Raw genomic sequence first — 14111 nt, forward strand, 5'->3', positions numbered from 1 at the left:
CTTAACTCTTAGAGTTCAAATGGATTATTTTTATTTTCTCGGTCAAAATTTGGGTTTTTCAAAATTATAGATTTTGTTCATGCAGGTATAGGCCTAACCAAATTCATTCTAGAATAAATATCAATCAGCCAAATACAATAAAATTATGTTCATTTTAAAGATTTTTAGCTTTAATATGATACCAAACATGTCTAAGGAATCTTCAATTTTCCATTAAATTTTTGCATAACTGCGCAAATATTTGATAAAATCTGCGATTTTCAAAATTGTCAAAACACTTCTTATTTTTGACCATTTTTTACAATTTCTATTGCATTAAATTCTATGAATATATGACAAAAGGTGCTTTTGCATGTGAAGTCACAGGAACAGTCCCTAGTTCTCTGAAAAATTACTGTCAAATTAAAAAATTGAAATTTTGTGTCAGTTTTAGTGTATTTTTCGCGAAAATAGCTGATAAATTAACGTCAAAATGCTGATTTTCTAATTCACTAATATTTTTTCAGCTAACAGAGCTTATTTTATTTGTGAAACAACTAAATACCAATACAAAACAAGTAGTAGAAAAAATTAGGGATTTTTTCCCACATTGTCTTACCAAAAATGTACTTTTTTGCAAAAAAAAACTACCTAAAAAAAGGGGGGCCTGTCGGCTAAAGTCCAAAGTTTTTTTTTACAAAGTTTGAGATATTGTAGTTTTCTTAATATTGATGTTCCAAAGGACTTAAGCGGCTAAAATTAAAGCAAAAAAGAGCCTCATTGCAATAATGCAGATAGCTTACCTGCAGTTCCTAACCCTTTTGATATATTTGGCCTGACAAATAGCCCAAAATATAACATTTTTACCTTCGCAAGGAAAATGGCCAAATTTTTGAAATCTAAAAGGTCATAACTTTTGAACCGCTTGACCGATTCAAACATTTTTGGCACCAAAGAATTTCTTTTGTTTTGCTCTTTCAAAGTACTTTCTCTTAACTTTATATTTTTGCTGAGCTCCCTAACATAGATCTGATAATAGCTGTTACTATTTTGATACATAGATCTGATGATTACTATTTCTATTTTGATACATAGATCTGATGATGTCTGTTTCTATTTTGATACATAGATCTGATGATGTCTGTTTCTATTTTGATACATAGATCTGATGATGTCTGTTTCTATTTTGATGCATAGATCTGATGTGTACTGTTTCTATTTTGATACATAGATCTGATGATGTCTGTTTCTATTTTGATACATAGATCTGATGAGTACTGTTTCTATTTTGATACATAGATCTGATGATGTCTGTTTCTATTTTGATACATAGATCTGATGATGTCTGTTTCTATTTTGATACATAGATCTGATGATGTCTATTTCTATTTTGATACATAGATCTGGTGAGTACTGTTTCTATTTTGATACATAGATCTGATGATGTCTGTTTCTATTTTGATACATAGATCTGATGAGTACTGTTTCTATTTTGATACATAGATCTGATGATGTCTGTTTCTATTTTGATACATAGATCTGATGATGTCTGTTTCTATTTTGATTCATAGATCTGATCATGTCTGTTTCTAATTTGATACATAGATCTGATCATGTCTGTTTCTATTTTGATACATAGATCTGATGATGTCTGTTTCTATTTTGATACATAAATCTGATGATGTATGTTTCTATATTGATACAAAGATGTGATGATGTCTGTTTCTATATTGATACATAGATCTGATGATGTCTGTTTCTATTTTGATACATAGATCTGATGATGTCTGTTTCCATATTGATACATAGATCTAATGATGTCTGTTTCTATATTGATACAAAGATGTGATGATTGCTATTTTGAGTTTAAAGTAATGGAAATGGTTGAAAGAGTAGCGGACAGAGACACGTTTTTATGATGAATAGACACTGGAAAAAATATGATTTTGTAACAACAATTTTTCTAAACGATGATTTGGACAAATATTTTTGAGGTTTTGATAAAAATTGTCTGGAAAATGATGAAAAAAATAGCGCAGTTTGAGGATACGTGAAAATCTAGATGCATGTGTTCCTGCATTTATTGTTGAAAAGAAGTTCAACTTTGATGTAAGAGAAAATCCGGAGATGACAGATTTCTTTCATTTAATTATTAATTGAGGCCAGGGTTTTTTGATTTGTTGGTTTACAGATTTTTATGTGAAAATATCGGATCGGGCGGTCGGAAAATAAAAGAAACACGATTTCTAACAAGACAGAAAAATATGTAAAAAAAATATGAATATTTCAGCTTACCAATACAAGTTTTTGTATGCTTTTTCCGAAATTAAAGTTTCATACATTATTGCGCAGCTGTTTCAAACATGCAATGCATAATATTCCAATAAAATATGACGTATTTTACTTAAACGCCTTATTGCGTTGTAGGAACGCCTTACAAGAGTTAATACTTATTTGACTAAATACTTACCGTCGCCACATTTGTTTGTAAATAGAGGGTATGTTTACGGACAATCAGGAAATATACGGCCATTTTAAAAACGAGAAAAAACACAGCTTCTGCTTGCTTTTTAACAACTTTCATGAAACATAATAATAATAAACTTCAAGCATGAAAACACATGAAATAAAATTTGGAAACATATGTTTGAAAGTAAAGCCATCCATGTTGTAAACAAAACAGATCCGTCCAATGAACAACCATGATATCAGTTTAATCATAAGGCAGACACGCTGGCTTTTGCTATCCAAACAAAGGAACATTTTGTCCAATCTATAATCTAGAACACTCCAAACATGTTTGTGGATATTTGTTACTTTTAAATTGAAGTTTTTCTGGTTTAGACGGTTCCATTGTTCATTTCATCTATAAGATGCAAAATCTGGCAGAATTATGGAAAAGATAAAATCTATATTCTGGTTATGGATTTTTAAACCTAGGCTTCGTTTCGCAAAATATTTGCGTTAACAACATCAGTTAACAACAAGGTCAGTCTTAATTGACTTCTTTTTTGGCACACAAATGAAAACAATTGTGTTTTTGATTTTTAACATGCTACAATTATGCATTTAATATCAGAAAAAAAGTCGCTATACAGATATTTTTATTATCATTTCAGGGAAACTGTATCTCTTAGGGTTTGAAGGAATGAAAAAAGCGTGAAATGTTGTTCTTCTTCGGAAAATTGGAAAAAAAAAAGAGTTGGCGGATTTAAAAAAAATAAAAACCCTGACCTAAGATTTCATTAAATGATAAATTCAAGAAAGAAAAATCGATATGCATAAGACTATTTTTTTAGTAAAAGCAATGATAACAATACTATAGCTCAACTCGTAGTTCAAATTATTGGACGATGTCAACTGGTGTACCGGTGAGGCACCGTTAAAGTCCACAATTCCTCTAAAGTCCACAACACCGCTAAAGTCCAAAACAAATTTCCGCTAAAGTCCACAACGCCGCTAAATTCCACAAACTTTCCGCTAAAGTCCACAAGAAAACGCCGTTAAAGTCCACAATAACAAGTTCCACTAAAGTTCACAAAAAAACACCGTTAAAGTCCACACATTTTTATTATTATTAGAATATCAATTCGCTTTTGTTGTTGGTAGTTATTTTTTTTATCAGTTTGATAAATGAAAAAAGTACAGTATCTGTAGAAGATTTTGTTCCATTAATTTGATCTTTGTACTAAAGATTTACAATAACTACCCGACTCCGAGTCCGAGTACGAGTACGGCTACAAATCATACAGGTAAGCTTTAGGGATGATCTCAAAATAATGTGTACACTAATCAATTTTACTGTGTTAAATCTTTAATTTGTGTTGCCATGTGATAAGACTAAACCATTCATCAAATGTATTTTTTTTACTGAAGGGTTGAAGAAAGTGCTTTATCGTTCATGCTCTTTGTAACAAATTTTTTTCTTCAGAATCTTATTCTTTCACAACAATATTTTGCTCGTGTTATCTGAGCACTTCTGTATGTTCTCTATTCTGTTGAGAAAAAAAAAACCTTTTTAAGTTGAATGGTCCTTTCCTAACTGATGAATTATTTAAAGAGAATTGAATAATACTATTGTTCATTTCTTTTGGGGGGAGGGGGTATTTCTTTTTTTTTTATTTTGAAGCAACTTTTTTCCCATTGTATAAAGTCTTAAGCTTAGAGGATAGGATTAATATTTTTAATAGAATTATTGCAAATTGTTTTAAATCGTTTTTGATCAGGAAACTTGTTTTTTTTTTTGCTGCGATTGATTTGTAATGCATACTCTTGTTCGCAATTATTTTGCTGAGAAAAAAAATCACGTGAATGAATATGAATATCAAATCAACATTAACCTTCTAAGTCATTCCAATCATCCACCCTGTCAAGTTAGCTTGCAATTGTTTGTCTGGTTTTAGAAGTGTACAAAAATAAGTCTCACAAAGAACCAACCGATGTTTATCTTCAAGATCTTTTACCTTTCAGCTTTTCAATTGGGCAGTTTTTTTACAAGCATTTGAAAGAGTGTTCTTTGATATCTGTTCTTCAACAAATTTTAAAAAGAAAACAGAGAATTGAGAAGAAACGATACAAATGGTGACTGACACAAAATGATGACCAACTTGACTCTTTAAGTAGATCAAAATGAAATAGAACAGGAAGAAAGAATCCAAACGACGGGACGGAGCAGTGTGTGGGATGAATTTTGACGGGAAATGGAGGTGGATGTGGCTTCAGGGGGAAAATACTTTATTTTATATAGCCATTATTTTTTTTTATTTTTTTTTCTGGAACTGTTTATTAAAAGGGAATAAGTTTTAGTTTTCTCTTTTGGGCTGTAAAACATATGTCATTTCGGGGCCCTTTATAGTGGTATGGATTTTGCTCATTGTTGAAGTCCGTACGCAGTCCTATACATTTTGTAGTTGTTAACTCCCAAATCGTTTGGTATCTGGAGGAAAGTTGTTTCATTGGAAATCATACCTCATCTTCTTATTTTTAAATTATTTTTTGTTTTATAATTTTTTGTCTTTGCGCATTTTGTTTTCCCTAAAGACAAGAACAGCGAAACACAATTTTTAAAGAAAAGAACACCCCTTTAATTTGCTGGCTAACATTAGAAGAATAGGGAAGTCTGGAGGGTGCCTGGCATAAATTTCCATATGCGCTAGGTGCAATCGACGGAACATCAACAGAAATATATCATCCTCAGATAGAACCACAAGAACACTATTTTTCTAGCCACAGACACTTCCACTGCATTCACACACAGGTTGTTATCAACAATCAATGTTTCATAGTTTTATTTGAGTCAGGTTTTCTGTGACATCAGAACGATGCCCAACAGTTTAGATTAATGCGTCAAATCGGGACAGACGAAAACCTTCCTTTCCCATTGAATAAGTATATACTTGGTGATAAAATATATTTAAACTGCTATCCTGATGTGACGCCTTACACCAGACAATCAATAACCAGAAAGCCGGAGAATTTAAAAAGAAAGTGAAGAAAATTAAACAGACTTATATCAAAATACCGAGTTTCCGTCACGGTTGAACATGTTATTGGCGAGTTGAAATGCTATAAGGTCATGGGAATTCTTTTGAGGCATCCTTTTTACAAGCTAAAAGCCATTTTTGAAGTTTTTGGGAGTTTTGTTAATCGCCGAAAACAACTTTTCAACTAGTATACAATAATTAAAAGAACAATGTTTACAATATTTTTTATTGTTTTGAGATAGCCCCTGTCATTAAAACTGTCGTACTACGACTCGTAGTCGGACTTGGGTTGGATTCAGACAGTTATTGTAAATCTTTACTATGATGATCCGATCAATGAATCAAACAGGCCAATTTGGACACCATTTCTAAAAAGTTATCTAGTCATAGTAAATTCGTTAGTTATTACATAATTACTGCATTCTTCAAGTACAGTTTTTTTTTTTCTTATTCTTTGTATATAATCACTTTTTTACGTGACTATAAATGTACAGAGCAAAAGTCTCGGGACATGTTATAAATAATGCTTTTTTTATGTTGATGTTTAAAAACATGAGCACCGACAAGAAATTCGACATATAATTCGAATTTGCTAGTTTTAATTAAATTGTTACTAAACATAAGCACATGAACATGGGGTCATAATAATGTATACTGCACTCCCCTCTATCTATTTTTTCAACTTTTATATAGTTTGCCGATATAAAAGTCGAAAAAATAGCTAGATAGTAAAACAGCACAAATAAGTAAAAATATCAGTATAGATGACAAGGAATAGATAGGTAAACGTTATCTATATAAATGGCTTGAAATCAGAACTTTGACAAAATATTGCATCGTAAAACAGGGGGAGGACAGGGTACATCATCATGACCCCATGTACTTGTGTAAATAAGATGTGGTATGAGTGCCAATGAGAACACTCTCCATCCAATATATTTGTATTGGTAATTGCTATCGGATTTACGTATTTAAGAACCTACATTGTATACATAATTATTATAACAAGACTGGACACACTTAAATGTCTTCCCTGTTGTAGTGTTTATAATTGAGGTTATTTGAAAGTGAACATTTTTTTTTTACAACAAGCAATATATTAAATTATTAATTCAATGATCAATGAACATGATGTCAAGGTGAGATAAATCTTTTCAGACAGACATGGAGGCCGTATAAATTCATCCCATGATATACCAAGTTAAGTTAACTATCGCTTAAAGTATCTCGGAATCAATCATCAAGAAGAATTAAGAACTTTGACTAATGAACCATTAAATTAGGTCAAGGAAATATGACACAGACCAGACAGACAGTCATGTACACCTTACAATCATTCAATACACAAGATGTATACATGACTTTTATATCACTTATAATACATGAGAAACTGTCGAAATTAATATTAAGCATTTCAGTTTAATACTATCAGTCTTCTCACAAGTAAACAGCTGGCTTGACGGTTTTTGTAGTAAAGTTCCTAAATTTTCTAAAAACTTATCTTCCAACATTATTTGTATTTCAAATAACTTCAATTTCAGTGAGCATTTTAACTCAATTTCATACTTAATACAGGAGATTAGCTGATAAAGTTACAATGTAGCGTGACTTTTGTATTTAGTTAAAGTTTTTATTTCATTTTTTAATTTTAGATTTGACAAATTTCTTAAAATTAGGCAGACGGCATGGCACGCGTACGGTCCGACCGTATACGTATTTTGAATAAGTTCGTCTACGGTCCAGACCATATACGCGTATGGTCTAAATGCGCATATGGTCTGGAACATCCGTACATTGGATTTGATGTGATTAAAGTGATTAAAATTTGATATAATTAGTAGGTGAACTACTAAAAAAATGTAAAAAACAATTACTTTATAAAGTTATGTTGATTTTTACAAAAAGAGGAAGAAGTTATATTTTCATTTATTTAATGCAGAATGCTTGTCTATCAGGTACTTGCTAGTTATTATAAAAGACAGTGTTAGATTTTTAACACAAATGAAATAGTTAGATAAGAATTCTGAGTATTCGTACATTTAATTTAGTTTTGAATTTACCTTGTTCACCAATTACGAAGTACATGATTGTTTGACTGAGAATGTGTAAGTTACAGGGTCCTAAAGATGTAAATTTCGGTATAAGATTATGAGTAAAGGGTTATATCGAAGCCATTATTGTACGGTTGAAATTCAAGTCAAGTACATGACCCTGTTGGTCATATAAGATATGTAAGATGTTAGATTTTTCTACGAAGCTTCAGTAGAATGGATGTGAAGATTTAAGTTTAAAGAAATGCATGGCCATGGGGACCGAGCACTAGAGGTCCAAAGTTTAGAATACGCTTCAATAGAAAAAGCTTAAACTATGTGTTCCTTAAAACCAACAATGATGATATTTAGGTCAAGTGAACGATACAAGCTTAAGATCACATGATACTCTAGTTTTAATAATATTTAGATATGTATATGCTGTACAGAATTTCCTGTTGTTTATTAATTTTAAAGTGACTCTGTATTTATATATCCCGTCATACTTTGAACGACAAAATTATTTTATTTATTAATATTACTTTTACTGTTAAGTCTGTTTTTTGTGATATAAATTTGACGTGACTCTGTACTTATGTATCCCGTCATACTTTGAACCACAAAATTATTTTATTGATTAATATTACTTTTATTGTTAAGTCTGTTTTTTGTGATATTCATTTTACGTGACTCTGTACTTATGTATCTCGTCATACTTTGAACGACAAAATTATTTTATGTCTACCTGTACGAATTTCAAACGCGCGATTTTACGCCAGTACTTAAAACCTTCCATCCTTTATGGGTGGATTTTATATAGATAAATAAAATCATATAATAAAATAGCAAAATGAGGATGTTAAATTTGATGTATGCCTTTTTGTGCTACTTCGTTACATTTGTTTGTTTTATAGTGATTAAGATGATAACACAATGTTGACTGCTGTACCCCTATTTTTGACATTTTTACCTATGGTGTCTGTTTTGTTCACGCATCGTTGTCAATATAATGGAATTTGATGCGACTATCATACAAGTGAGAGGTTTAGCTAGCTTTAAAACCAGTTTCAATCCACCATTTTCTAAATACGAAAATGCCTGTATCAAGTCAGGAATATGACAGTTGTTTTCCATTCGTTTGATGTGTTTGAGCTTTTGATTTTGTCATTTGAATAGGGACTTTCCTTTTTGAATTTTCCTCGGAGTTCAGTATTTTTGTGATTTTACTTTTTTCTATACTTCATTATTATCAATTCTCATAAACCAAAAAACAAAAGTAATGTTGATCGCCTTTCCTATTTTTTTGTACCAAACAAATCAAGGGAAGAAACTAAGACACGAGCCGCCACTTTGATTTGTTTAGTAATTCCTGGCAAACTTGAAATCAGAGTAATATTTTAATTTTAATGTTGTCAATTGGAAATGTTTGCCTACCAGGTCATTATACCTATTAACTGATTAACCGGAAGTAAAGTGGGTGGTCAACGGTCTTGTTTAAAGTAATCTGCAAATTCATGGTATTAGAGTCTGATGATTTTTTATCTAAATCTGAAACCTAGTTTATGCAAGTTCAGCCAATTTATTATAGAGTGTTTTGATCAAATTTGCACCTTCAAATTGTTTACAGCGACCTACAACATATATGTTCCAGACCATATTAATATTTGGACCGTACGCGTACGGTCTGGAGCAAATGCTTACTTTTTCCAAAATACGCATACGGTCGGACTGTACGCGTACGGTCTGCCTAATTTTGTGTATTAGATACAAATGTACATTACAGATCAACATAAATGAAATCTTAAAATAATACAAAAAGTTCAATTGCAATTGAAATATAAACTTTATATTTTAATTATTCAAAAAAGTCACGTTCATTTGATATGGTAATCTTCTGTATTTAGCATGTCTGTAATAAACGAAATTGAATTATGCTCGGTGAAATTGAAGTTATTGGAAGTAAACATAATGTGGAAAGAAAAGTTTTTAGAATATTTAGAAACTTTACTAAAAACGTAAATGGAAAGGAATATGCATGCACAAAACATGTAAATGTAAAAAATCTAATGTTCCTTGTGGGCGAGAGTGCCAAAAAAGAAAATAAATAATTCATTTCAATTGATTGAATGTTCGCTTATTCTCTTTATTGTAATTGTAATAATATTAGTGTAAGATTTTAACAAATGCCTGTATTTAAGAATTGAATGCTTCTTTTTGTAAATTCATTAGGGTGTAAAAGCGTTGACCGAAGTACATTTTGTATGAAGCGTGCAAGCGCTTCATTCTTAAAAGGTGCGCAAATCTTTTATACTTGTACTCATCATGGGTAAGACATTATACAGAATCGCATCTGCGTATAATCTATTCAATTCATCTTCAACGCATTCTGAAACAAATACGTTTTCCTTTTTGAAAACCAAACAAACATGCAAACTAATGAGTATTCGAAATCTGCTTAGCACCATAAAATGCATGTGTGGAATTCTGTTATTTATCATTATTTTGAATTCAAACATGAACATTATGGTTTAAAGTCTATTTTTGGAATAAGGGACCGTTTTGGCTGCTGTGGAGCCTAACAGAAACTGAATGGATTTCGTTCTTATGTTATTTGATATTTGCAAAGATATTTACAAACGAAATTTCAATGTCAAATATAGGCTCCAAGATATGTCAGTGTGTATAAATGGTTACCAAAGAAAATACAAAAAGAGCACCATAGCTAGATAAATTTTCAGAAATGTTGCCTGTTTGATTCATAGAAAATCACAATACAAAGATCTGTTATGGGGATCAAAATCAGAATCTTTTCATTTATCAAAAATATAATGCAAGCGGATAAGAAATACTTTCCAAGAACAGAAGTTCATGCTTTTTATTAGATCTATTATAAAAAAAGCGAATTGATCTTTTAATAATAAAAAAAAAGTTGTGTGGACTTTAACGGTGTTTTTATGGACTTTAGCAGAACTTGTTATTGTGGACTTTAACGGTGTTTTTTGTGGACTTTAGCGGAGGTCATTTTGTGGACTTTAGCGGAAAGTTTGTGGACTTTAACGGCGTTGTGGACTCTAGCGGAAATTTGTTGTGGACTTAAGAGGAATTGTGGACTTAAACGGCGCCACATACCAGTTTAAATGAAGCAGTTTGTCAAGAAAAAATAAAAATATATTTTTTTATGAATCATCACAGTAATTTGGCACTTTGTCAGACTTTAAATGATGATTTAGTCTCAGATGCATGATTTTTTGATTAGCTGTTATTGGCTTTGAACTAGCTGTCAATAACTGCGATTACTGTCAGATCTGTACTTAGTGTTTTTTGTTGTTGGAATGTACAACCTCCTATGGAGGTCCACTCCGTGTTTTTGTTAGATGTATTTCTATTTGTATCCATCTGATGAGTTGAGCCTTTTGCAACTGATTTTCATACTTTTTTCTTAATATGTTATACTGTTACACTACTGTCCCAGGTCAGGTAGAGGGTTGGCTGTCGACTAACATATTTAATCCCGCCACAATTTGTATGTGCGTGTCCCAAGTCAGGAGCCTGTAATTCGTCTGTTGCTGTGTTACTTATTTGTTTTTGTACATAATTTAGGCCGTGAGTTTGAATTCAATTGAATTGTTTTACAATTGCCATTTCGAGGATTTTTATAGCTGTCTTCTCCTCTGAAATTACTCGACCTATTGGAACCACACTTGTCCTCAATCATCCCGTGGGAAGTAAGTTAAACGAGTTATGTTTGATTTCCCCTCCTTCTAAACAACTTTGTCACCAAGGGTTATGCTAGTACATAGTGGTAAAATACTAGTATTGTCCGTTAAATTTAAACTATTATAAAAAATCTGATTATGTAGAAATATCTAAATGTCAAAATTAACCTTATATCTACCATGTGTACCTGCAGCTAGTTTTTCTACCAAAACTATCAGACAATTCCTTATTGGAGTTTTTCCTCCTAAATGGGCACTAACCACGAGATATATAACAAAATTACAATATGATTTTTTTTGTTCAATGATTATTTAACTGAAATAGTGAAATAATAATTCGCTTTTACCAGCTAGTATGGTTCAATTTTGTCAAAATAATGGAAGAAACATCGATGATGAATTGTTCACTTACAAGTGAATAATTCGACCTCATTGAATCCGTAGTCATGTGACCTTCAGTTTTACTTAGCTAGAGATGGATTACGCATAAAATGCGTGTTCGGTTATTAAAAGGAAAAGAATGTCAACATTGAAAAAAAAACATAAGCAAATCATTTGATTGATTGATTCAATCCACAAAAACTCATTCTTATACAGGTAAAAACGATGATTGACACATATTTGTAACCTGTAATACATGTAAAAAATTAAACTGACCTAGAAAAATTCATTGCACGAGTTTGCTATCTATTTCATCTATATTTATTTTTATATTGCTTATACCAGTTGATAAGATGGCGTTTAGACTAAATAACACATTAAACGATGATATATATTATCGAACCCATGCCATGTAAATTGTTTGTTTTAGACTTTTTATTTTTTCGATATACGTTTCAGTATGTTATAAATCAAAAATGAGAATTGGAATCAAATCGATGAACATGTATCGACAGCCAATGAAGACAATTTTTTGCTTAGTATCTTCTGTAACCTATTCTAACATCAGACTCTTTTTTACTATTAAACTGAATTTTACTGTGTGTATTGAGGTATAGGTGGAAGTTTGAGATACTCAACCTGTTTCAAGTCTAGAACTTCTTGAATTTGTTAGTCTTATATGTTGTTTTTTTTTTAATTTCATTTTGGTTCATTGATATGTTTCAGAGCTTAGTGTGACTTCAATTTTTGCTAGTATATATTATTGTTTATGAGCTAGTTGAAGCCCGCCTCTGGGTGCTTGGATTTTTCGCTGTGTTAAGGACGCATTGGTGGCCTTGGGCTGTTTTCTGCTCTCTGATTGGGCTGATGTCTCTTTGACAAATTATATGTTTCCAATCTTAATTTTATTTTTTACGAGAGAGGTGAAAGATACCAAAGGGTCGTTCAAACTAACAAAATAAATTAAATAAACAACGCCATGAAGTTTTTTTTTATTTAAGATTATTGTTTGTGGAAAATATAGTCGATGCTCCTTGGAAACTTTTTGTTTATCTTAATCTTATGATAAATTATATCAACATCCTCAAGTTACTATCATCATATCTTATTCATTTATAGTAACATCTTTATTTTTTTCAGGAATACACGAACCATTTAGTTACCAAGATATAGGCTTCTATCGTTAAACAGTGACATTCCTGAAATCATGGCACCTCTTTCTATAGAAGAGGAGAATTATGTCCGGTTAGCGTTGTTGTTAAAAGGAGTGACACCTAGAGCTGTCCGTACTTATTTTGACAGAGAATTTTCACCTACCTCTCTACCCTCAACACTGAGTACAAGCCACAACACTCTTTTGGACTTAAAAGTAAAGAGAATCATAAATCAGACTCAGTGGAATCTTTTAATTCCAAGAAATGGTATGTTTATAGATGACTTCATCAATGGAAGAATGCGGTTCACAAAATATTTTTTAATGATCATGGCTAACACCGAAAAAAAACCTTATTTATAAATGACATCTTCAATATTTTGTCATTACATTTTTTCTGTTTACAAACTGTTGCTTAATTAAGTTCATTTCTGTATTGATGTGCTAGATGTATAAAGCATCAATCAAGACAGCCAACGGCATTACTCAAACAAGTAACGTTTCAAAATTTCATGCATGTACCTTTACGCAAATTCATTATTCCTAGAATATCAATCGGCATTTCTAGGTAATCACATTTCTTATATTCATCACTGTATCATATTTAAACAGAAATGATAACACATCGTGATGAATAAAAATCTCAAAATAATCTGCTGTGTTCGTGTTCTTAAAGATATAAATATAAATATACATAGGAACAGATCTGGAAATGTTGTTAAAGCAAATAATTCAAAGGAACGAAAAATCTATGTTAATAGCCCTTTTCAATAAGCTTGGTTTTTTTTGTCATCATTAGATTTGATTTTATTTGGAACAAATTTTGGATATAAATTGTGTTTCATAGACTCATTCTTATAAACCAAATGGACCCGCTCTAACGGAAAAAACTTTACAGGGGCATACGCTAAGATTTAGACAAGAAATTTTAAAAATCTTTTCTTTTTCAAGTACTAGTAAAACCGAAATTTTGAAAACAAATATGTTGATGTAAGCATTAGGTTTGCCCAAAATTTGTCCAAATAAGCTAAAAAACATGACTGATGTTTTGTACAGTTTCAAGAGAATAGTTCGACCTATTGTGAATCCGTATTCATCTACTTAAGTTTAACACATTAACTGAAAATAGGTTTGCATATACTAATCATGTTTAGCTTTCAAAAGGAACAAAATGTCAAAATTGAAAGTGCAACAAGGGTTTACCATTTAGTAGAGACTTATTCGATCCACAAAAAATAATTCTGATACATGTTTTACTATGATTGTTTATGACGTCTTTACATTCACTCCATTTGCTGTCTTTCGTGAAAACAGAAAAAAAAAACAACGCATAAAATTTGATTTCAATTTTTTGCTCACCCTGAAATTA

The 14111-nt window shown here is 31.2% G+C and overlaps 1 long non-coding RNA gene across 1 annotated transcript in view; it reads left to right on the forward strand.

The window, feature by feature from the left end:
• Window positions 1–12926, forward strand: part of LOC127731902 (uncharacterized) — a 33236-nt gene extending 20310 nt beyond the window's left edge. Inside the window, exon 2 of the long non-coding RNA XR_007995905.1 lies at window positions 12730–12926. This is a non-coding gene — a long non-coding RNA (uncharacterized LOC127731902). The remainder of the gene's footprint in view (window positions 1–12729) is intronic.
• Window positions 12927–14111: the final 1185 nt, after the last annotated feature.

Source organism: Mytilus californianus, unplaced genomic scaffold, assembly GCF_021869535.1.
Source record: "Mytilus californianus isolate M0D057914Y unplaced genomic scaffold, xbMytCali1.0.p SCAF_21, whole genome shotgun sequence".
Classification (NCBI taxonomy): domain Eukaryota; kingdom Metazoa; phylum Mollusca; class Bivalvia; order Mytilida; family Mytilidae; genus Mytilus; species Mytilus californianus.